The following is a 22,287-nucleotide window of genomic DNA, read 5'->3' on the forward strand; positions in this document are numbered from 1 at the left end:
ACAATTACCTACTGGCAGTTCCCGTGGTGCTGGTGATCGTGGAATTGGCCACTGGGAAGCAGTAGCAGTTTCTTTGGAGAGTTTGATTCACACACTTAGGTTCCCCTTGCAAGCACATCCCAAGTGGGGGTGCATTGTACAAACTGGCCCCACAGTTAGGGGGCTCAGGAAGACTGAAAGCCCAAAAGGAAATCCTCCATTGGTTTGCCTGCCATAATTGCTGTCCTCTCCCTCCCTTTATGAAGCAGGACATGGCAAATGGGAAGTCCCTGGCCCCAGTCTCAGCTATGCGACAGCCCATGTTTCACCTTGTTGCTGCCCTGTGCCTCAAATAGATGGGAGGAGAGTTGAGGAATGGGAAAAACTCTGTTGCTGGACGCAGTTTAAGACAGTCTCGCCCTTTGAGGCAAAGTTGCATTCCTGCTCCTTTAGGTAAAACTAATTCTCAAACAAGCTTTAAATGAATGCAGGAACTGATAGGGAAGTCTGGAACCGGATTCTCTGGAGCATCCACCAGTGTGGGCCTCTAAGTACCTCCTCCTCCTCCTCCTCCTTCGTGTGAGATCATCACAGTTCTCAGTCAAATGGCATTTTTTATGGTTAACAGGGGGTTAAGGCCAGAAGAGGCACATGCACATTCAAATGTTAACTGGAAGCTTCTCTCCATGTCCTGTTTACTTGACAGTGCAGATTACAAGGACGGGAATGCAGCCTGAGCCATCACTAAAGTGGCTTGAAGAGTCAAAGTAGTATAAACAGAAGAACGCCAGGGCTTGCACTTCTGTACGAAAATCAAGATTCCTCTCACTGCAGCTCTCCTTGGTCCCAGCTGCTCCCACTTTCTACACAGTGTATGGGCAACCTGTGGTCCATCGGTCACCATGATCCCCTGCCATGGCCTGAATTCCTCCTACACCGATGCTACCATGCTACCAGCGTAATTTAAATGGGGGAAGAAAGCACTTAGGGAGAGTCACCCTGGTGCAGCAGTTTTCTCCATGTAAATCACACATCTCCCTTGCCCTCCAGGAGTGGGGAAGGCATGAAATTATCACAGTGGGCAAGGAGGGGAGGTTTCTGCTTCCTTACTCCTGAGCTCTGAAAAGTGTGTGCAGGGGTGTTTCTGCTTCCTTACTCCTGAGCTCTGAAAAGTGTGTGCAGGGGTGTTTCTGCTTCCTTACTCCTGAGCTCTGAAAAGCGTGTGCAGGGGTGTTTCTGCTTCCTTACTCCTGAGCTCTGAAAAGCGTGTGCAGGGGTGTTTCTGCTTCCTTACTCCTGAGCTCTGAAAAGCATGTGCAGGGGTGTTTCTGCTTCCTTACTCCTGAGCTCTGAAAAGCGTGTGCAGGTGTGCGTGTGTGTGTGTGCGTGTGCATATATGTGCATGAGACAGTTTGCCTGTATGTGTGTATGTGCATGTGAGTGCATGAGAGTGCATGTGCATGCCTTTATGTGCATGTGTGCCTATTAGCTTTTGGGTAGATCCCCTGACTCACTACCACCTAAAATGGCAGTTCTGTAAGGGTCATTTGGTCATATAAAGCAGGGGTGGGTAAAGGCAGGTTTCTAGATCTTTTGGACTTCAACTCCCAGCATGCCTGGCCATTGGCCATGCAATCAGGGGCTTATGAGAGTTGAAGTCCAAGACATCTTGAAATCTATCTTCTGCCCACCCATGGTACAAAGAGTTCAAAACTGTTTCCCAGTTTCATTTGCACAAGATCCTTCAGCATGTAGCTCCTTGTATTGATGTAACTACATTTTACTAATTACAATTTTTATATATGAGTTGCATGTGTACATGATTCACAAAACATTTTCCCCAGCTATCTGTAGCAAGAACTGAGTTGCATCCATAAATCACCCATCCTGCTGTGCACTGGAGTCTTGAAGGGCACTGATATTTTAAAATAATATTCTGCCACCAGCTTCGGTTTCCGTTAGTTCAAGTGTGAGAAGTACTTTTCTGAAAGAAGCTGAATGTATTTATTTAGTTATTATATATAAGGATCTGTCTACTGCCTTTTCACTGCTGTGTTCAAGGTGGTTTACAAAGACAATTAGACAAACACATACTATTACGTCCATAAACGTATCCACAATTGTTCAAGAAGAGATTGAACCACCATAACATCGAACAGGGATTCACCTCATTTGAAAAATGGAAACAGAACTTCACACCAGTCCTTTAATGTATATATGTCCTGATTCTTAATTAGGAGTATTCTTAATTGGGGTGATAAAAATGGTTAAGCTGTTAGCTCAGCTGCATTGGAAAGAGCAGGGTCTTTCAGAGTTATTAGTTCAATAAAATTGGTTGATGATACTATTACTTTTAACTCCTGAGCACATTAGCTAAAATAAAATTAAAAAAAATCTCTAGGCAGTATTTAAAGTTAACACAGAAGTTCAGTGTATTTAAACATCACAGACTAACCAGAAAGCTGCAGAAAGAAAGCAGAGTTTGGGCAAGAGCGAAGTGAGGTGTTGGTGTTGGTGGGGAAGTCGGCTGGTGCAGGGGAGCTTGAAACAGAAAGAAAAAGTGCTGGGAAACTCATAAAACCACACTATGAATTTATCCAGATTATTTGGGTTATTAACATGAAGCCCCTCATGGGTTCAAAGAATAAAGTACAAATGTGTGTACTGGCCATGCCTCTTCTATGCTGATGCATCTGCTAGCCAATTGCATGCTGTGCACTAGCGAGAAAGGAACACAATGCAAATATACCATAATATGGACGTATGGTTCTTTCACCTTATCAGGAACCCTGACTGGCTATCCCAATGGACCAGGGCTCCTGATTGGTTGGAAGAGCTGTATATACATAGCCCCCCTTTTTCACTAATGCTGAACATGGAACCACTGGGTTGTGGAGCCAGTGGGTGAGTTTCTGCTACGCCTTCACATGTTCAATGAATGTGTGATAGGATTCATATAAACACCAGCAGTGAGATGGCCAAACAGTAGCAAACCAGACGTATCACAAAGCAGTTTACTCACGCTGACTCAAATAACAGTGTCAAGCTACAAAAGGAAGCTTGAGGGATTATTTGCGGAGCAACCATCTTTTCATAGGAGGAATAGATACCAAACATTAAGCCAGTCCCAACGAGCAGAGTATGAAGCAGATGGTACAGTAATTGCTTCCTCAAGCAGCCATTGGCCACCCCTCAACAATGATCAAAAGAAACCCTCTTGGTTTTTACAGTGCCCTATCTCACAACACTTTTCACCACTTCATCTGGTTAAACCACCAGACAGGTTCTATAGCACTAATAAAACTGCTACTCTGGAATTTGTCACGGAACGGTCTTTGCTTGCTTCCTTTTTTTTGGCATAATAATTTTGGTGGCTTTTTTTTAGCAGCAATAATATCAGAATAGGGTGGCCCGTTATACCTCATCCTCCAAAAGGAAACACATTTCCCATAAAGAAGATGTTTGCATAACATCTGTATGTGCTAATTCATACGTATTGATGAAAAGTTAGAAAATGTTACTACCATTTAAATTTTTTAAAATGCAATCAATCTCACCATAGTGGGGAAGGCAGAGACCAGCTGAGCTGTGTGTCCGCTCAGTCTTCTGTCCAAGAGCTGACTCTTGATGGGCAACTCCAAAGTTCCTGCTCTCCTTTCTTATATACCTTGCACTTTTGTAAAATCTTTAAACTGAATTTGCACAGCACACCCTTTAAGCAGAGGATGCCTTAAAACAAGAGAGTGTCCTCTCTAAAAGAGAACAAATGTCCACCTGCATCAGAACAATGTATGTCACCTAGAGAACAACACAAGCAGCAATAGCACACTGTTGGTACATATGTACATAGGAAGCTGCTTTATACCAGGGGCGGATCCGCACGTCGGCCCCAGAGCGCATTTATGCGACCCCAGGGCACCCTGAAAACGATAGTCTGTACTTGCCTGTAAAAAGAAACGAGGAAGAGACGACGACGATGCCGCCGCCGCCGCCACCCAGCTTCCTGCTCCCCGGCCGGGACGGCGAGCTGGGTGGAGAGCGGAAGAAGCAGCTCTCTACCCCGCCTTCTTCAAAAAGAGCTCTCAGAGCCGGCCAGGGAGCAGGAAGCTGGGCGGCGGCGGCGGCTCTTCCTCGTTTCTTTTTACAGGCTATTGTTTTCGGGGTGCCCTGGGGTCACATAAATGCGCTCTGGGGCCGATGTGCGGATCCGCCCCAGGTCAGCTTATTGTCCATCTCCATTGACCAAGAGCTTCTCTCCACAGTCTCAGGCAAAGAGGTCCTCTGCTTTCATATTCTTTTAACTGGGGATTGAACCTGGGGCTTTCTACATGCAAAGCAAGTGCACTGCCATTGGGCGATAGCCAATGTTAGCTTAGCTTAAGTCTCATTCATTTCAATGGGTCTACTCTAACACTGGAGACAACCTAATGAGTAGGAAGAGGTATTGCTATTATAATAGCCTTCTAAAGTATGACAGATTCTCCCAACCTTGTGTCCTCCAGATGTGTTGGACTACAATTCCCAGAATCCCCCAGGCAGCACAGCATCTCGAGGACACCAAGTTAGGAAAGGCTGTGCTCTGACATCTTACAGAAATTTCATAACATATGCAGCAGGTATCTACCATAGTTTCCTTATTATTATTATTGTTAATAATAATAATAATAATAATAATAATAATATACCGCCCCATAGTCGAAGCTCTCTGAGCAGTTTACAAAGATTAAAATGCTGAATATTAAAAACTGATATACAAAATTTAAAACCATAAAAAGCATAAAAACAGATTACATACAATATTCATATGATCCAGATGGCTCATAGCTCCATCTGGGAAACTGAACAGTAGGACTGGCCAGTGGGGATAGGTTTTGGCAACTTGGATAGCTCCTTTATTGTTCTGTTTGGTTTTGACTAAAACCCAGAATGGATTTACAGCTCCACCGAAATCAGAGCCATCAGCCCAAACTGGGATTGCTGCACTAAGTGTAATTGATTTCTGTAACTTGACTGTGATAGGCAAAGTTAGGGAAAGTTAGTCTAAACAGAAGTATTATTAGATGGGTTCTCAATCTGAAAATTCATACCTAGAGAGTACTTTGTAATGGCTTGTTCTTCAGCTGCCAAGAGGTAGTAGGTGCACTCACTCAATACTCTGGGGTGGCCCAGATGCTGTTCAATGTGTTTGACGATGGTTCGGATGAAAATATGGAGAGTAGTCCATCAAGTTCGAACGGCTGACAGTGTTGATGTGGACTGGAGACAGTTCAGTAGACAGGTTTAGAATCCAAGCCAATCTTCATCAATGGGAGAACAGATCTGGAAAACATAAATACAGCAATTCAGGGTTTAAAAGTGTAAACATAAAAAGATATGTCCTATAAAATATAATGGAAGAGGGTGGAAATCAAATACATTCATACGGCAAAGAGATTTGATGATCTGAAGTCGTTATATTAAATTATTCTATAACTATTGGATGACTTTAATTCAAGTAACACTACTTCATAATATATAATGCATATGTAATTATTATTTTTTACATATTGTATATTGTAAGTGGGACCTGCAACACAGTGTTACTCTGTATCCCCCACTCTTATAAAGACTGATTTTCTTCGGGGATTCATTCATCTTTGTGCCTTTTCCTCATTAGCCAATACACTGTAAGGCAGTAGATTTGCTACTTAGCACCAATGGGAACTTTTTCCCTAACCGTTCTAGCCAACTGGGGTGAGCAGCGACTTGTGTTCTGATTGTGCTGGGAAGGGTCCCGTCAACATGTATTGCCTTCCCAGTAAGGATCCCCCACCCACCCAGCATGCAAAAAAGGGAGACATAGGCCCTTTCTACACCTTAGGATTATCCCAGGAAAATGGAAGGATTGTCCCTGCCTGCTCCTGGGATCCCCTGTGTGTCGTTTGCATGCACAGGGATGATCCCGGGACGATCCCTGGAAAAAAGGCAGGTGTAGAAATGGCCATAGCTACATACTATGCATTCAGTGTAATATGTAGTTGGGCCATTAGTGAGCAATTGGATACAATACTGCCTGCCTGCATTGCCTTGCATGTCTGCAAGTAAATGGGCTAGAGGTGTTTTGGGTTTTTTTTAAAAGAAGAAAGAGATGAAAGCTGAAAATGCAGTGAAATGATCTGGAAAAGGCCCATCCCTACCACAGGCTGAGTGAGACAGCAGATGCTGATTGGGCAGTTCTCTGCATGCCTGCAACCTATCCTTTGTTCCCCAAGGTAGCCTTCTGCTCTCAGGTGCAGTGGAGGATGTAGTCCAATTGCCAGTATTGATGTAAGATTCAACTGCATGTTCTTCTTTTGTAAATGCAATGGAGGCAGGTGCCACCTTGTCCTTTGCCTCCCGTAGCTAAACATTTTGGGCCGGATCTGGGAGTAACTCTGAGGGGCCAGGTTCTCAGAAGCCCCTCTGTTGCTAAAGCCCTTCCTGGAAGGACAGATCTCCTGGGATCCCTATGAAAGCCAAATTGAACTTATTGGAAGAAAAGCAGAATATTACATAGACAGATAGATAAACGTATCACCACCGGGAGGCTTCCATAAAAATGTGTTTGCGGAAAAGGAAGTTGTGCCAACCCAACGTACAGTGCAATCTTGTTGATGACTACTCAGACGTAAGCTTCATCGAGTTCGATGCGATTTACTCCCAGGTAAGTGAGTAAAAGATTTTGGCCTCAGCCTTACGCTTTTGCATGTGTGTGACCCCCACCCCCCCACCCCAGTAAGCACTGTTCTCACTTCTAAACATTTTAATTTAAGAATGCATCCTTTGCATTTACAGATTCCGAAGTCAGCCTCAAATGCCAACACCTTTCCCATTATGAATGTCCTAGTAAAACCACTCCTGCGTCACAACAATTAACCTTTATGGTTCTCTCTCCCTCGATTACATCTCCCCAAATCTTCTCTTCCACAGTCTCTCACATGGTGCCCCCTTTCACTTGGTCTTCCCTGCCCGGCACCCCCTAGGTTATGCAAAGAACACCCCAAGCGTGCCCTGGAGCCATTGCGTTGGGTTGGGGGGAAGGTTCAAGTCTGTCAGGAAGTACATATCAAAGCCAGAGTTTAAAAACTGCATTGGGAATATGGCAATTATCTCCTCTCACCACATTTCTCAGCCCTGACTGAGGTTTAATTAAAACCAAGTTAAAACACACACACACATATACACATGGAGTCACTATTTCAGATATCATCCTACTGCATATCGTGTTTTTTTTAAAAGAAAGAAAACATAAAGCTTTTATCACAGAGTTTTTAATTTACTGAGAGAACCTCCCAGCTCAGTTGGATATTATTCGCTCATAATATTTCCTTTAAAGAAATATATATATAAATTAGCTAATCCCCATAATCTCCTTGAGTTGCACCTAAAACACAGTTTCTTGCAAGTGACCTTTTCCAGAAAGGCTGTTTCTATGGCAACGGCATTGTTCAATTCAGTCAGGAGAAAAATACTGCATGGGGGGGGGGATACTTAATTTTGCTGCATTTGATGACACATTTAATGCTGACAACATGGCAATGTGGGCAAAACCTGCTCTCTTCAATGTCTTTTAAAGCCATTTTGGAGGGGAAACCAATGATCCAACGTGGAAAACGTTGATCACCCCCCAAATTTACAGGTGTGTGTGTTTAACAGAGAGGATCATGCTTATTACTATCCAGACTGACCTCCAGTATGAGACAGCCCATAAAAAACTCAAGCTGTAATTACTGAAGTAAGGCGATAACTTTTGTTCCAACTACCGCACATCTCTGGGGACAATTTCAGAGAATGTATAAATACACAGGGTTTTCCGGTATACCCATACCAACTTTATTGCTCATAGCCGAAGGCTACCACAATCCAATATAGTTTCCAGGCATTTGGGTTTCCCCCTCTGTATGTAGGTTTGGAACCAATTCTTCTTAAGCGGTAGCAAGGCTGTTTGGGGTCCATTTGCTAATGCTCTGGTCTTACATTTTTCTTAATAACTGACAGGGAAACAAAGTTAAAGAGAAGAGGCCTAGAGAGACTTAGGAATTTTCTTCTGCTCTCATTACAAGCACACCACCCCCTCTCTAAAAATAGTGCTTCACAGCAGAACATCTACAAATTCCTCTGGCTCCACCAGCAAATCTCTACAACTCCCCCCCCCCATTTTTAATTTTGTGCTGACTGTGAATTTTCTCTTCTGCCTGCTCGTCTTGCCTCTTGAATTCCCCCCTTTGTACACTCTTTAACGGTCGTGTCTTCTTCTCACCTCTCTCCTATGTTACTCTCGGCCTGGTCCCCCGCTCTTTCTCCCACTTAATCACCATCCCGATGATCTTCTAGCTTTTAAATCAGCTGTGATCAGCACTCAGCTATTTTATGCAAAATAAGCCATGCTAATTTGTGTCCAAAAATAGTCAAAAGTTGAGAAACACTGAAGGCAAATGCCAGGGGAGAAAAATGTTCATTGCGTTCTCGGAACTTTGCTCTGAACGAAAAGGAAAGCAAAGATATTGCATGATGCTACTTGAGGAGATCTTGGTGGTGGTGTGGAGAAGAGGGAGAAGCAACCTATAATATGACTCCAGAGCATTCACAAAGATTATTCACCACACTTCAGTCAGATCGAAATGATTATGTCTGTGGATACATAACAAGTAACCTGGACTGTTATCTCTGCACTCAGCAGAAGAACCGGAGATCGACAATGAAGGGATATTTTGGGAAGACAACCAACCACAGTGTGATGTGCCACTTACCTGCTTATCTGGGGGGTGGGGAGTAGACATTTTCTACCCAAGCAATTGGAATATGTACTGTCTGTGCTACTCCGAGCCTGAGACTGGCAGATGCCATAGCACTGTGTAGTATTTTCCCAACTGGAAATCAAGTGCATAGAATCATAAAATAGTAGAGTTGGAAGGGGCCTATAAGGCAATCGAGTCCCAACCCCCTGCTCAATGCAGGAATCCACCCTAAAGCATCCCTGACAGATGGTTGTCCAGCTGCTTTTTGAATGCCTCTAGTGTGGGAGAGACCACAACCTCCCCAGGTAACTGGTTCCATTGTCGTACTGCTCTAACAGTCAGGAAGTTTTTCCTGATGTCCAGCCGAAATTTGACTCCCTGTAACTTCAGTTCGTTATTCCGTGTCCTGTACTCTGGGATGATCGAGAAGAGATCCTGGCCCTCCTCTGTGTGACAATCTTTTAAGTATTTGAAGAGTGCTATCATGTCTCCCCTTCAATCTTCTCTTCTCCAGGCTAAACATGCCCAGTTGTTTCAGTCTCTCTTCAGAGGGCTTTGTTTCCAGACCCCTGATCATCCTGGTTACCCTCCTCTGAACACAGCAGCTGCATAAGCACACTCTGGAAGCAGGCAGAAAGCATGGCCATATGTGAAACAAATGTGATGTGCATTCCTCCCTCTCCCCTGTTTCTTCCCTTCTAGCTTCCCCCAGTGAAGAAAGAAGCTGGGTCTCTCTACACATGCAGCGGAATGAGATGTCAGAACAGACTGCACCTCTTCAAATTGCAGGTGAGAGGTCGTCACTTTGAATTCTCTCTCTATAAAAGAAATTCCTTGCAAAAAGAAGAAACCACTATTCAAATTCAGACTCTGTTGAAGGAAGCCAGCTAGACCAACTGGAGGGAAAGTAAAAGCATCTCTGCTTCCAGGCAGATCAAGGTTAACCACACCAGAACCACACCAACTTACCATGTTTTGACTAACTGCGGGCATACTGTTGCCTCTGGCCACAAGGGTAAGCCAGGGATTACCCTATTGCCACAACCCTTCAAATATCAGTGGAAGAAGGAGAAGCTTGGCATACAAAACAGTAACACCCTGCTTATCATTGTGCAACCAGATGTGGCAGAAAACCACAAATTTCTCTCTCTCTCTCTCTCTCTCTGTGGTTACAGTGATCACACACAGAGAGCATGTTTTTTATGCAGCTACATGTTTGGTGGCTGTTTCCAGCATTAGTAATTATTTAACCTACTTATTTTTTGGGAAGGGGGAATTAGTACCCTGACTTCCTTATGCAGCAAAGTGGGAGCGATGATCTAGATGTATACAACTTTTCTTATGCTTCTTGATATTAACCTCTTTACATGACGGCGGATTGCTATTGTCAGTTTTTGTCACAGCATCGCAACAGGAGCCTAATCTATCACAGCCATTTCATTCTTTTGCGGAAGATAATCACCATGACTAAAATATGACCTATATTTTCCTCCTCTTCCAAATTTTCACTCTTAAGGGTTTGCGACACCAAAATGCATGTTCCACCAGACCACCAAATACATTCTGGTGGTCTTCCTTTGGCAGAGTTGACCCTGGTCAGCAGTGGTTTTAGATTTCGTTCTGGATAATTTCATCCTGGAGTCCTCCTCTATTGCCGATGAATTTTGTGAACCACCCAGAGAGCTTTGGCTATCGGGTGGTATAGAAATGTAATAAATGAAATCAATAAAAATAAATAAATGTTGCTGTTCAATTTTATTTCATATTTTATTTAAATCTGTTTTTTCTAGGCAGGAATGAATAAAGCCCTGAGAGACTCATCAGAAACTACATCATCAGCTGTAGGAAATGCAGCTCATTTGCATACTTGAGCTGCATGTAATCAACATAATTTGGATATTATTTACATGAAGGGATAAGATGACAGACTATAGCTAGTGGACACTTGTAATTATTCTACAAAATTTGTGCTGAAATGGTGAGGAAGTCAGTTCAGCCCCTGAAGAATCTTGGTAAGGTGGACTTGAGAAAAACATAATGGCAAGAACACACACACATCATAATTTAGGTGTCTCATTGAGTAGCTTGTTTTCAATTCTTTAGAATTTACACCCATCACAACTGTAGGCATAGACCTGCAACAGCATGACCAAATCTTTGATGATCAGTCAATTGTATCACTGAACAGTCGTGTGTGTGTGTGTGTGTGTGTGTGTGTGTGTGTGTGTGACAAGTAGAAAGAATTACTGTAACTTAAATAGAAATGCAGTATGTCTCACCATAATGGGAAGAATGCAACCGGCTGAGCTGTGTGCCTGCTTGCTCAATCTGCTGTCCGGGTGCTAAATGTTGATGGCCAGGTCCAAGGCCTTCTTATGATTCTTGATCATTATATCAGTCTTGGACCAGAAAGGCCTTCAAAACAGAGGATGTCTCATCTAAAAACTTTTCTTTTTCCTAAAGCTTTTAAAACTTGATTTTGTTCTGACCCTACCCAGTACCTGTTTACCCTATCCTGTGCCTGTTTGCTTTCTCTTCCCCTCCTTATTGTTTTATTATGGTTTTATTAGAATGTAAGCCTATGTGGCAGGGTCTCGCTATTTACTGTTTTACTCTGTACAGCACCATGTACATTGATGGTGCTATATAAATAAATAATAATAATAATAATAATAATAATAATAATAATAATAATAATAAAATAGAGGGCTGACCTTTTACATCCCTTCAAATAGAGGACTGTAAAGCCGAACACTTGGCCACCCTAGTTCAGCTTCCTATGCATGACACATAATCTTCATTTCGGAAATATATTATTATTGAACATATTTTAAAATATGTCTAAGATATGGATCATGGGTAGGCTCCTGTGCAAATGGATGATTGATCGGACGGAACTCAAGGTGAGGAGACCAATCCTGATGCCCCTTACACACAATCAAGTGTCTTTACTGAGCTCGTTCAGCTCTTTCTTCCATCACACGGGGGTACTCTGGAATCTAGTGGCCCCTCAGGCCACTTGAAAACTTACACGCTAGCCATCTCTGTTTTCTGAAACCTGTCATGACTCAGGCTCTGGCAGGATCTACACTACTGCTTATAATGGTTTATAATGGTTATGGCAACTGTTCAGGCCCAGGACACATTACATAGACCGTTTTCATACCGTTTTTAAAGTGTTATATCCTGCTTGGTGTAGATCGGGCCTCTGTCTCCATTTTGCTACCAGTTCTGCCTTTGGGGGAGAAGTGCAACATTTCACACCTTGTAAACAGAATGTAATACAGGGCAACATCTGAACCCATATGGAACACTCAGGATTGGGGAAGGGCCATAGCTCAGTGGCTGATAGGGATGTGGGAGAAATCAGCAATGGATTCAAATGAGATCAGATTTCTGTGAATCCAACCTGCAGATTCTGCAATGGACCGTTTCCCCCCCAAGTCAGATTCTGCAGATTTATAGACAGGTGTTTATTTGTTTTACTTTCTCGAATTGTACAAAATCTTAGTCATACAAAATACAAAAAAAAAAAAAAAGGAAAGGAAAAAAGACCAACCAAAAATGCACGTTTCTCCCACCATAGGCTAAAATTTGAAAATGTATGGTCTGGTGGTAGTGGTGGTGATTTGAGCATTTTGCGAAGTGCTCGTTTGCAGAAGTGCACGCTTTCCAACGAGAGTGCAAGTTCAGGAATTGGAGAAAAACCTGATTCCTTCAATGAGTGGATGACAGAGCGAAAGTCATCTGAAAAAATGCAAAACGCAGATGGAATGCATTTAACAAAGTCCATGCATCACTAGGCAGAGTACATGCATTACAGGCAGACGTCCGAGATCTGATCCCTGACATCCTTTAGGGTGCTGCTGTGAGTCAGTGCAGACAACACTGAGCCACTTGGTCTGACTTGGAAGAAGCAGCCTGCTACATTCCAGATTAAGAAGGAATGTTGTGCTGGTTTGTGTCTTACCCTTGGGCTCAAACATTCTCATTTCAAGGGAGCCTTCCTATCCACATGGCCAAGAACACGGTCACAGAGTGTATTTACTTCTCTGTCTCAAGGAAAAACACCACATACTGCATAATTCATCCCAAGACCAATACATCTAATTGATGTTGATCTAATCCATAACTTCGGTGTTTGTTGGCTTTCTTAAAAAAAAAAAAAACCCAAAAGATCTGGAAGACAGTTGCACTCCTAAGTGTGTAGATGACATTTCTGTAGGGTTCTAACATATATTGATAACAGCCTTCAAACAGGCACCATTTTATTTATTCAGAGCAAAGAGAAAGGATATGAATTCTCTTTTAGTAAAATGATATTGAAGGGACTATTTCCCCTGCACCTTATGTTCTACAGAGACAGTTAAAAATACTTTTCAGCCAAAGAGCTTGGAAGGTGTTGCAAGTTTATGGGTGTACAGAGTTCGTTCAATCTGTTCTGTCTATGTTTTGCGGATCGCCAGATTCCCTTTTCCCTGTCATCCACTCATTGACAGAATTTGATTATTTTTTTAGGGATGTACAAGATATTTCCCCCCTGTTGTACACTTGCACAAATCCCCAATAAAAGTGTGTGTGTGTGTCTGTCTGTCTGTATATATATATATATACGTTGCAAGTCTACGGGATTTGCGTGACTTTGAAAAAGCTGGGGGGGGCTACATGCCACCGTTTTGCAGCTGCTTCCCCCCCCCCAAAAAACCCTGCAGCTTCACTGCTGCAGGGCAGGAATGCTAAATCTAGATGGCAGGGGAGAACATGAGCTATCCGGCGGCCATCCCATTTGCCAAGCACACTCCCTGCCCAATGCCCTGTGTTCCCAGGCTTACCCTGCACTGGGAACTGCCCCTAGGAATTCCCAAACTGAAGCCACCACTGACCGATGGGAAAAAACAACATGGTGGCATTGGAGCAAACGGATAAGTCATGGTAAAAGGACACCATGAGAAGGCACACTTTTGAAGGTGACATTCCGGTGTGGCTATGATATAAACACATCACCACTTTGCAGCTACTATGGTTTATATAGGGCATATAGGCAAGGTCCTGGGCTGCTGTGGAATCCACAGTTTGGATTCATAGGAATTTCAAAGTTGTGGATTTCTCCAAGTGTTATCATTAGAGTGGCCAATGGCTCAGTGATAGCACCCATGCTCTTGAATGCAGAAGGATTCAAACCTAAGCTGTTCCAGTTAAAGCATTCTGCACAGGAGGGTTGGGAAAGACCTTGGCTGGAGACCTTAGAGGGCTGCTGCCAATTAGACTAGTAGTGAATACTGTGCTAGTTGAACTAATGGTCTGATTATAAGGTAGATTTCACTGGTGTGAATTATTTGAATTATGTATTATTATTTTGCTAATAGGTCTCATAGAATCATAGAGCTGGGAGTGATCTCAAAGGTAATGTAGTTCAACTCAGTGCAGCAAAGAAGCATGGATTAGATGAACTTAGAGATATCTTCCAAGTCTATGAGTGCTATAGGCAAATAATAGTAATAAAAAGGAATGCATAAAATACATAATACAAATAATTTACACCACTGAAACTACTCCATAGTTTCTACTTCCTTTCCTTTCTATTCTGCTCAGTGTATCTTGAAATCTTGCACATCTTGATGTTCTCATAAAAAAAGGTACGGCTTCAATAATTTGTTATTTATTTTCTCTCTATTTACAGTTTGTTTTATGCAAGGTACTTGGGGAAATTTTCATGGAAACTGTGCATAATAATGGTGGTTTGATCCTGATTTGATATCCTGGTTTGTGGAGACCACTCAAACTTCTCCAAGAAGGGCAAGGAAAGAATCCTACCTGAAACCCTGGAGAGCCACAGCTGCCAATCAGTGCCAACAATACTGGGCTAGATGGACCAGGTGTCTGACTCAGTGTAAGACAGCATCCTTTCCTGTTTGGACATCACAGGAAACCGTAGTTATAAAAACCAAACCAAACCAGAAGTACTGGAGAGAAGGGGGTGCATTGATACACAGAGCTCATTCCGATTCTAGGAAACCATGGTTCGTTGGATCAGGATTGTTCTAACTGAACCTCTGCAACCCTTGACTCAACAATCAAGACAGACAGACATCTACCTGTATATTCACAGAACTGACTCTTTTTTGATCTTCATGACAAACTGTTAAAAGCTGACATAGTTTCCATTTCTTTGGGTATTTTGAATTTATATATATATATATATATATATATATATATATATATATTTAAGAAGTAAATAAACAAATGTGTATCTCTCCTTAACTGTCAAAATCTTCTCATCCAGTGTTACAATTCAGTGCAAAACTGGAAGGACCCCTCTCTTCTCCTTCTCCTCTACCTCAAGGGTTAAGAAGAAATTCAAAATATACGCCCCCTAGACCTTGCTAACCCAGCGCTCCCCAAGACACATACCCATCGGCTGAGCTAACTCTCCAACTCAGCCTGAGGAGGAGAATTGTTCTGAGAAAGTAGCCCATTGGCTGGTTGCTATGGAGACCGACATACCACAGCTCTGACCCTTGAGAGGTTTAGCACTCGCCTCAGCAGGGTTGCCAGCAGCTGGACTGCAGCTGTTACAGGGTAAGATCAGCCAGTGTGTAAGAGAGAAATCCCATCTGCCGCCAGTCCGGAGAACAGCCGATGCAGCATTGCCAGCTAAAGAGAGCCCTCCTTTGATGGGCGATGAACGGATATTTGTTTATGGCCAGTGCTGTTGTCAAAGTGCAAAACGACACACGCGAGGCAGAGCATCAATCCTGCATCAAAGAGCTTCGCGACCACATACACAGGTTGTGGGCTGTGGTGCGCCATGCGAATGGGAGAGTTGGGGATGATGTGGTGGAGAGTAAAGATGCGAGAAACTTGTTATAAACACACAGCTATCCATTTCTTATGGCCTTGATGGACAGGAACCATCAATGAGGCACTAAATGGAGATCTTTCCGATATATCTCTATCTACAGCCCTATTCAGTCGTTTCTAAAGGGTTAAAAACACGGCCCTGCCTCTTTCTCTCCTTGCATTTGTTGCCTTGAAGAGGGGAGCATCTTCTATCTGTGGATGCTCTCCATGTGAGGGGCAGAATGCAGAATTTCCAGTTTTCTGACTCATGTGGAGCTTCCATGGAGAGAGGAGGCTCTCTTCTTCAGTTGATGATGACAAACGCAATGAGGAAGCACTCCTTCTCATGTGTTCATTTTAACCCCTTTATGAATGCCTGAATAGGGCTTGGATCTAAATCTACCATCTATTTACTTATTTATCTTTATCTAGATATAAATATGGGGACACACACACACACACACACAGACACACACACATACCAGCCTTCAACAAGAGGCTCTTTCTGTCCCCAGACTGAGGTGTATATCTTTTTTTTTTGTCATATGCCCCTTGGAGATCAATGGGCCACAGATGCCAGCACCTTTGCTCTCCGGTGCACCATTTCTAAATAGGAACATCTCTCCCCATCCTTTCCGCAGAGCGTCAGCTCGACACAACATCACCCCATGCTCTTCAGCAGGCAACAAGTTGTGTATGTGGTGGGGAGCAGGGAGGGGAGGGGAAGGAGGGAGGGGAGGGGGGAGGGAGGAGAGATCCCTGCCTCTTGGCTTTATTTCAGGCAGATCTTTTATTAAATTTAATGATCTTGATTTCAGAAGACGGCCTATAAAAATTCTGTTTAAGTAGAAAATTGTTCCATGTTGGACACCGTGGAGCCATTTAGAGAGGGAATGTGTGTGGGGAAAATGATTAAAATTTGTTTCACCTAGCCATTTTCTGTCATCCCATAATCCTTTGCTCTCCCCAAGCGGTCTTAGGCATACAGTGCCAAAGAGGCGCTGTGTATAAATGGAGAGCAGTGGGGCTCTGGTCAGGCTAATCTGTGCAGGGATTTTAAATAAATACACTAAACGCAAGGAATGGGGAGACAGCTTTTGCACAAGATCACCGTATCAGTGTCATCAATCAGCAACTGTGCAGAGTACAGAACACCATTCATTCCGCCGCATTTGTCCTCCTGACCATTCATTGACTCCTGTATATAAAGCGTTACAGTTTTGCGATATGGGAGTGCTGAGTGTTCTTCCACAAGACTTCCCCCCACCCCTTGCTGAAATAAAATGGGTCAAAGGCACATTGCAAGTTTGCTCCCTCTCTCCCTCTGTGCATTCATGGAACACCTTTCCTCTAACAACTTCCCAATACAAAACATTTCCTGCAAGTGTCGTTTAAAGGGCACCCCAGTGCTGTATTCAGGCACAGTGAATTAACTGGGCATTGTCCCCTTAAGAATAGCCCAGCCTTCAGACACCCCTCCTTCCTCTCCTCCCTTAGACAAGGAGAACCCCTGTGCAGACCTGTGCAAGGAGGCCTGCTAGGTTTGCATATTTCAATGTCAATGAATACATATGAAATGCATGTGAAAATACAACTTTCTAGCAATAAACAGCTTCAACAAAAACAGACCAGATACCCAAATATTGAAGGTGGTGTCTATATGCTACCCATTCAAATATTAAAAGTGTTGTAAGGTCCCTCAATCCACTGCATTATAGGAGGTGAGATATTGAAATATTAATCTTTTAGCTGCCAAAAGGCATGGAGAATCCATTTATGCTGACAATTCATTAATGTCCAAGAAGCAGGTAGATAATTTCAAAGAGGATGTACACCAGCACATATTAAAGACTGTTCCAGTACAAAATTTATCTGTATAATAACCTCCTCCCAATAAAAAGCAACTACTGGACATTGCCAAAACATACGTTTAAAAGACTCATTAGCTTCATTGCACCACCAGCAATTAGCCGAACATGCATTGGTTATTTCTCGGTTGGACTACTGCAACCTTCTTCTCACTGCCCTTCCTTCTTCTCACATCAGTCTGTTGGTTTCTGTTCACCACTCTGCTGCTAAGATCATCTTCTTGGCTCGCCACTCTGACCATGTAACTCCACTTCTGAAATCTCTTCATTGGCTTCCAATTCACTTCAGAATCCAATATAAACTTCTCCTGTTGACCTACAAAGCTTTTCACTGTCTAGCTCCTTCCTATCTCTCCTCTCTCATCTCACACTATTGCCCTGCTCGGGCTCTTCGCTCCTCTGATGCCATGTTTCTTGCCTGCCCAAGGGTCTCTACTTCCCTTGCTCGGCTTCGTACATTTTCTTCTGCTGCCCCTTATGCCTGGAACGCTCTTCCAGAACATTTGAGAACTACAAGTTCAACCGCAGCTTTTAAAGCTCAGCTAAAAACTTTTCTTTTTCCTAAAGCTTTTAAAACTTGATTTTGTTCTGACTTTATACTGCTAGTTTTACCCTACCCTGTGCCTGTTTGGTGCATTCTCTTCCCCTCCTTATTGTTTTATTATGATTTTATTAGAATGTAAGCCTATGCGGCAGGGTCTTGCTATTTACTGTTTTACTCTGTACAGCACCATGTACATTGATGGCACTATATAAATAAATAAATAAATAATAATAATAATAATACTTTGCAGCGTTCAATAGACACAAAACAAAAGGTTTTGCTGAATAAGATATAGCTTAAGATAAATAGATGCAATGCTGTTGCTGTTGTTGAAATTTCACAATAAAAAAATAAGCAAAAAAGGAGGCCTGGCAGGGAGTTGTGTATGACTTGGTAAATAAATCCATTGAAGGTGCAAGCCGATGCATGTTTAGACAGAAAAAAGTCCTACAACTCTGTCTAAACCTGCATTGGATTGTGGCCTAGGTTAGCAATAGGTATGGGGGAGGAAGTCATTCAGTTTACATTTTAATGCAAGCATATCTAACTCACGTTTCCTGAATCAATGGACAAACCAGAACATAGACCTACTTTGATATTTGTAGTTCTCCAGTCAGAAATTGCATACACAAAGGTGTATATTAAAGGTAAGGGAAAGACTATAATAGTCAAGTTTGAACACAACGCCCTTGAATGGGTTCAGAAATGCACTTCCAAGCTTTGCAAAAACAAGTCGAATATGTTGACAACGCTCACGATACTCCTGCATCATGCCCATAACAATCTACAGCAGAAAAGGAGATCCACCCACTGTGTATCGACTCCGGCCATGCAGTTTGTGTGACTAATTTTTTGCTATTGAACGGGCGGGTCAGGGAGCACTTTTTCTTTACGCTAAATTCTCCCATGTCCTCCCAACACCTCTGGTTTTGCACTACAGTGCTAAGCCAAACGCTTGTAAATCTGCCATGCAGGCATTCTATAAAACAACAAGACCTCCTAGCACCAAATACCAAAACCCAGTAAAATGTGGGGATAAACACAGAGCTCCTGAAACGGATTGTATCAGTTGTCTGTCCAAATGCCCTTTTTACGTTTCTCGGACTCTCCTGGCTTCCTCAGTTCTATGTTGTGTGACACCTTCTGTAAAGGCAGATCAGTTTACTCTGGACTTGGCACAATGGAATCCAGGACAGTCCAACCATGCTCTTGGAGTCAAGGGCAAACCTGCTTCTGATGGCAAGTTCAGAAGAGGTGCAGTGGGAAATTTTGAGGTGCAGCCTCATTCCCCAATAGCCCCCATAACACTCCCAATATCCATGTCCCCAAGAAGAATCCAAACATTCAGGCAGCTTTATTGATCCATATCAACAAACGAGTTCTAGCAGTTTTCATTTCCTCAAGGAAAAACTCTTTTGTAATGCTAATAGAGATTAATTGCCCATTCAAGATCAAGTCACTCCAAAATACTTTGTATTACAACATGGAACAACACATTATTGTTGGGAAATTTCATTTTCCACCCCCTCCAGGACTGTGAGAATTGAGAGCCAGTGTGGTGTAATGGTTAGAATGTTGGACTGAGAGTCAGGAGATCCAGGTTCTAGTCCCCACATGGCCATGAGGCTCACTGGGTGAGTTTGGGCCAATCCTTGACTCTCAGGGCTCATCTACACCAAGCAGGATATTCCACTATGAGAGCGGTATATAAAAGGCAGGAGCCACACTACTGCTTTATAGTGATATTGAAGTGCAATGACAACTGTTGGGGCCCATTGACACATCTACACCAAGCAGGATATAACACTATGAAAGTAGTATATAGTATGTGGCTGTAGCTAGACCTAAGTTTTATCCCAGGATCATCCTGGGTTTGTCCCTGCCTGAGCACTGGATGGTACTTAGATGAACAGGTTTGACCCCAGGACAATCATGGGATAAACCTTAGGTCTAGCTATGGCCTGTGTTATGGATCCCAACAGTCGTCAGTGCACTTCCAATACTGCTATAAAGCAGTAGTGTGGCTCCTACCTTTTATATACCACTGTCATACCACTTTCATAGTGGAATATTTGCTTGGTGTAGATGAGCCCTCAGCCTAACCTAATTCACAAGGTTGTTGTGAGGATAAAACGGGGAAGAGGAGAATCACGTAAGCTATCTTGGGTTTATTGCAGGAGGAAAACAAAGGTGGGATATAAATGTAAAATAAAAATAAAAATTGAACCTGAACTCAGAGAGAGAGAGCAGGGATTTTTAAGGGGGGATGGTAGATGATGTTGGAGTCCCGGCTAATATTAAAGGGCTGACACTTCCCTCCTCCCCCAATTTTCCTGCCCCCCCCCCACATTCCACACTTGAGCTTTCTCTGGACCTTCACATTTCTAGACATGGATGGTTTTTGTGACTGTGCCACATTTACATGCACATGAGCAAAAAGAAGAACCTTACTGGGTCAAACCAAAGGTCCATCTTGTCTAACATCCTAAGAACGTAAGAAGCGCCCTACTGGATCAGACCAAGGGTCCATCTAGTTCAGCACTCTGTTCACACAGTGGCCCACCAGCCATTGGCCAGGGACCAACAAAGCAGGACATGGTGCAACAGCACCCTTCCACCCATGTTCCCCAACAACTGGTGTATATAGGTTTACTGCTTATATTTTTTAATTGTTTTTATTTATTTATAGTATTTTTATCCCACAGCTCAGCTAAAAAGGCTCCTGGAGCAGCTTACAATCAATCACTAAAGAAGACAGTCCCTGCTCTCAGGATTACATTCTAAAAAAGACATGTCACACAAGGAAAAGGGGATGAGGAGGGAAGAGAGGAAAAAGAAAAAGAAATTAAGGAGAGTGTTTCGCAGGGCTGGTGAGAAGGCAAGATCATGGCAAATAGCCGCTAATAGATTTCTCCTCCATTGATCTGTCTCATCCCGTTTTAAAGCCAGTGACTGCCACTGCATCTTATAGCAGTGAATTCCACATGCCTCCTAAAGAAATCACATGCATGTGCGGCACTGTCTCGGGGGCTTCCACACACAGTCTTCGGGGCGCCCCGAAAGCGCTTCAGGGCACCCCGAAACTCCTAGTGTAGCTACCTGGTCAGAAGAGACGGAGGAAGAGGAGAAGCCGCCGAGCCCTGGGAACCAGAGAAGCCGCCAAGCTCTGGGAACTTTTCGCCGCCGCTGCCGCCTCTTCCTCCATCTCTTCCTCCGTCTCTTCTGACCAGGTAGCTACACTAGGAGTTTCAGGGCGCCCTGAAGCGCTTTCGGGGCGCCCCGAAGACTGTGTGTGGAAGCCCCCTCAGAGGCACGGTTATGTCTCACTTGGAAGAGCAGGAGCTACCACCACTGATTCTGCATCATGCAGCTGGATCATGGAAAACAGGGCTGTTTTCCACGATCCAGCTGCATGACGCGGAATGGATACCACTCTCAAATCCCATGCGCTGCAATGTCAGCTGCATGCCATCCCCAAATCACCCAGCCACTCCCTTTGGTCTGGTGGTCTTTCACACACTCACACACATTAGGGTTATGTTTATTAGTAGATTAAGGCTGGAACCCTATACACATTTACCCAAGAGGAAGTCCCATTGAACTCAGTGGGGCTTACTTCTGAGCAGACATAGACAGCATTACACTGTTAGTAGCTCAGGGGAGGAAAACAGTGTGACATCCATTGGTTAGATCAGGGGTGGGCAACTTGTGGTCCTCCAGATGTCTTGGATTACAACTCTTATCTGCCCTAGCCAGCATAGCCAAAAATGAGAGGGGAGTTGTAGGCCAAAACACCTGGAAGACCACAATTTGCCCGACCCTGGATTAGATGGTGTATTGTTAATGAAGGGAAGATTTTGTCATAGACTAAGGGGGGAACTACACTACTGCTTTTAAAGCGCTTTAAAGCGCTTTAAAAACGTTTTGAAACCTGTGTATGTAGTGTGTCCTGGGCCCCAACAGTTGTCAAAACTGTTATAAAGTGCTTTAAAGCAGTAGTGTAGATCCCCCCTAAGAATACATAATACGCCAATCTAAGTATGAAGATGGTATAAACTGAGAACTGTTAGTGATTTGAATATAGGCTAGACTAGCCTCCCCAACCTGGTGCTTTCCAGATGTGTAAGGCTTCATGTCCCAGCATGCCTGACCATTGGCTATGCTTGTTGGGGCTGATGGGTGCTGAAGTCTGAATCATAAAGTTCCCTGGGTAACCTAAGGCTGGTCACTATCTCTCAGTTTAACCTACCTCATAGGGTTATTGTGATGATAAAATTGTGGTGTGTGTGTGTGTGTGTAG

General features: G+C 43.4%; 1 protein-coding gene across 4 annotated transcripts in view; it reads right to left on the bottom strand.

Moving 5' to 3' along the window:
• Nucleotides 1–22,287, bottom strand: part of PKNOX2 (PBX/knotted 1 homeobox 2) — a 362,331-nt gene that overhangs the window by 200,557 nt on the left and 139,487 nt on the right. For 3 of the 4 annotated variants that reach the window (XM_063139403.1, XM_063139401.1, XM_063139405.1), the window contains one exon: nucleotides 5,067–5,298. The gene's annotated coding sequence lies outside the window, so the exon portion shown is untranslated. The remainder of the gene's footprint in view (nucleotides 1–5,066; nucleotides 5,299–22,287) is intronic. The other variant, XM_063139402.1, reaches the window with a different exon arrangement.

The sequence above is a fragment of the Elgaria multicarinata genome, chromosome 12 (assembly GCF_023053635.1).
Source record: "Elgaria multicarinata webbii isolate HBS135686 ecotype San Diego chromosome 12, rElgMul1.1.pri, whole genome shotgun sequence".
Lineage (NCBI taxonomy): Eukaryota > Metazoa > Chordata > Lepidosauria > Squamata > Anguidae > Elgaria > Elgaria multicarinata.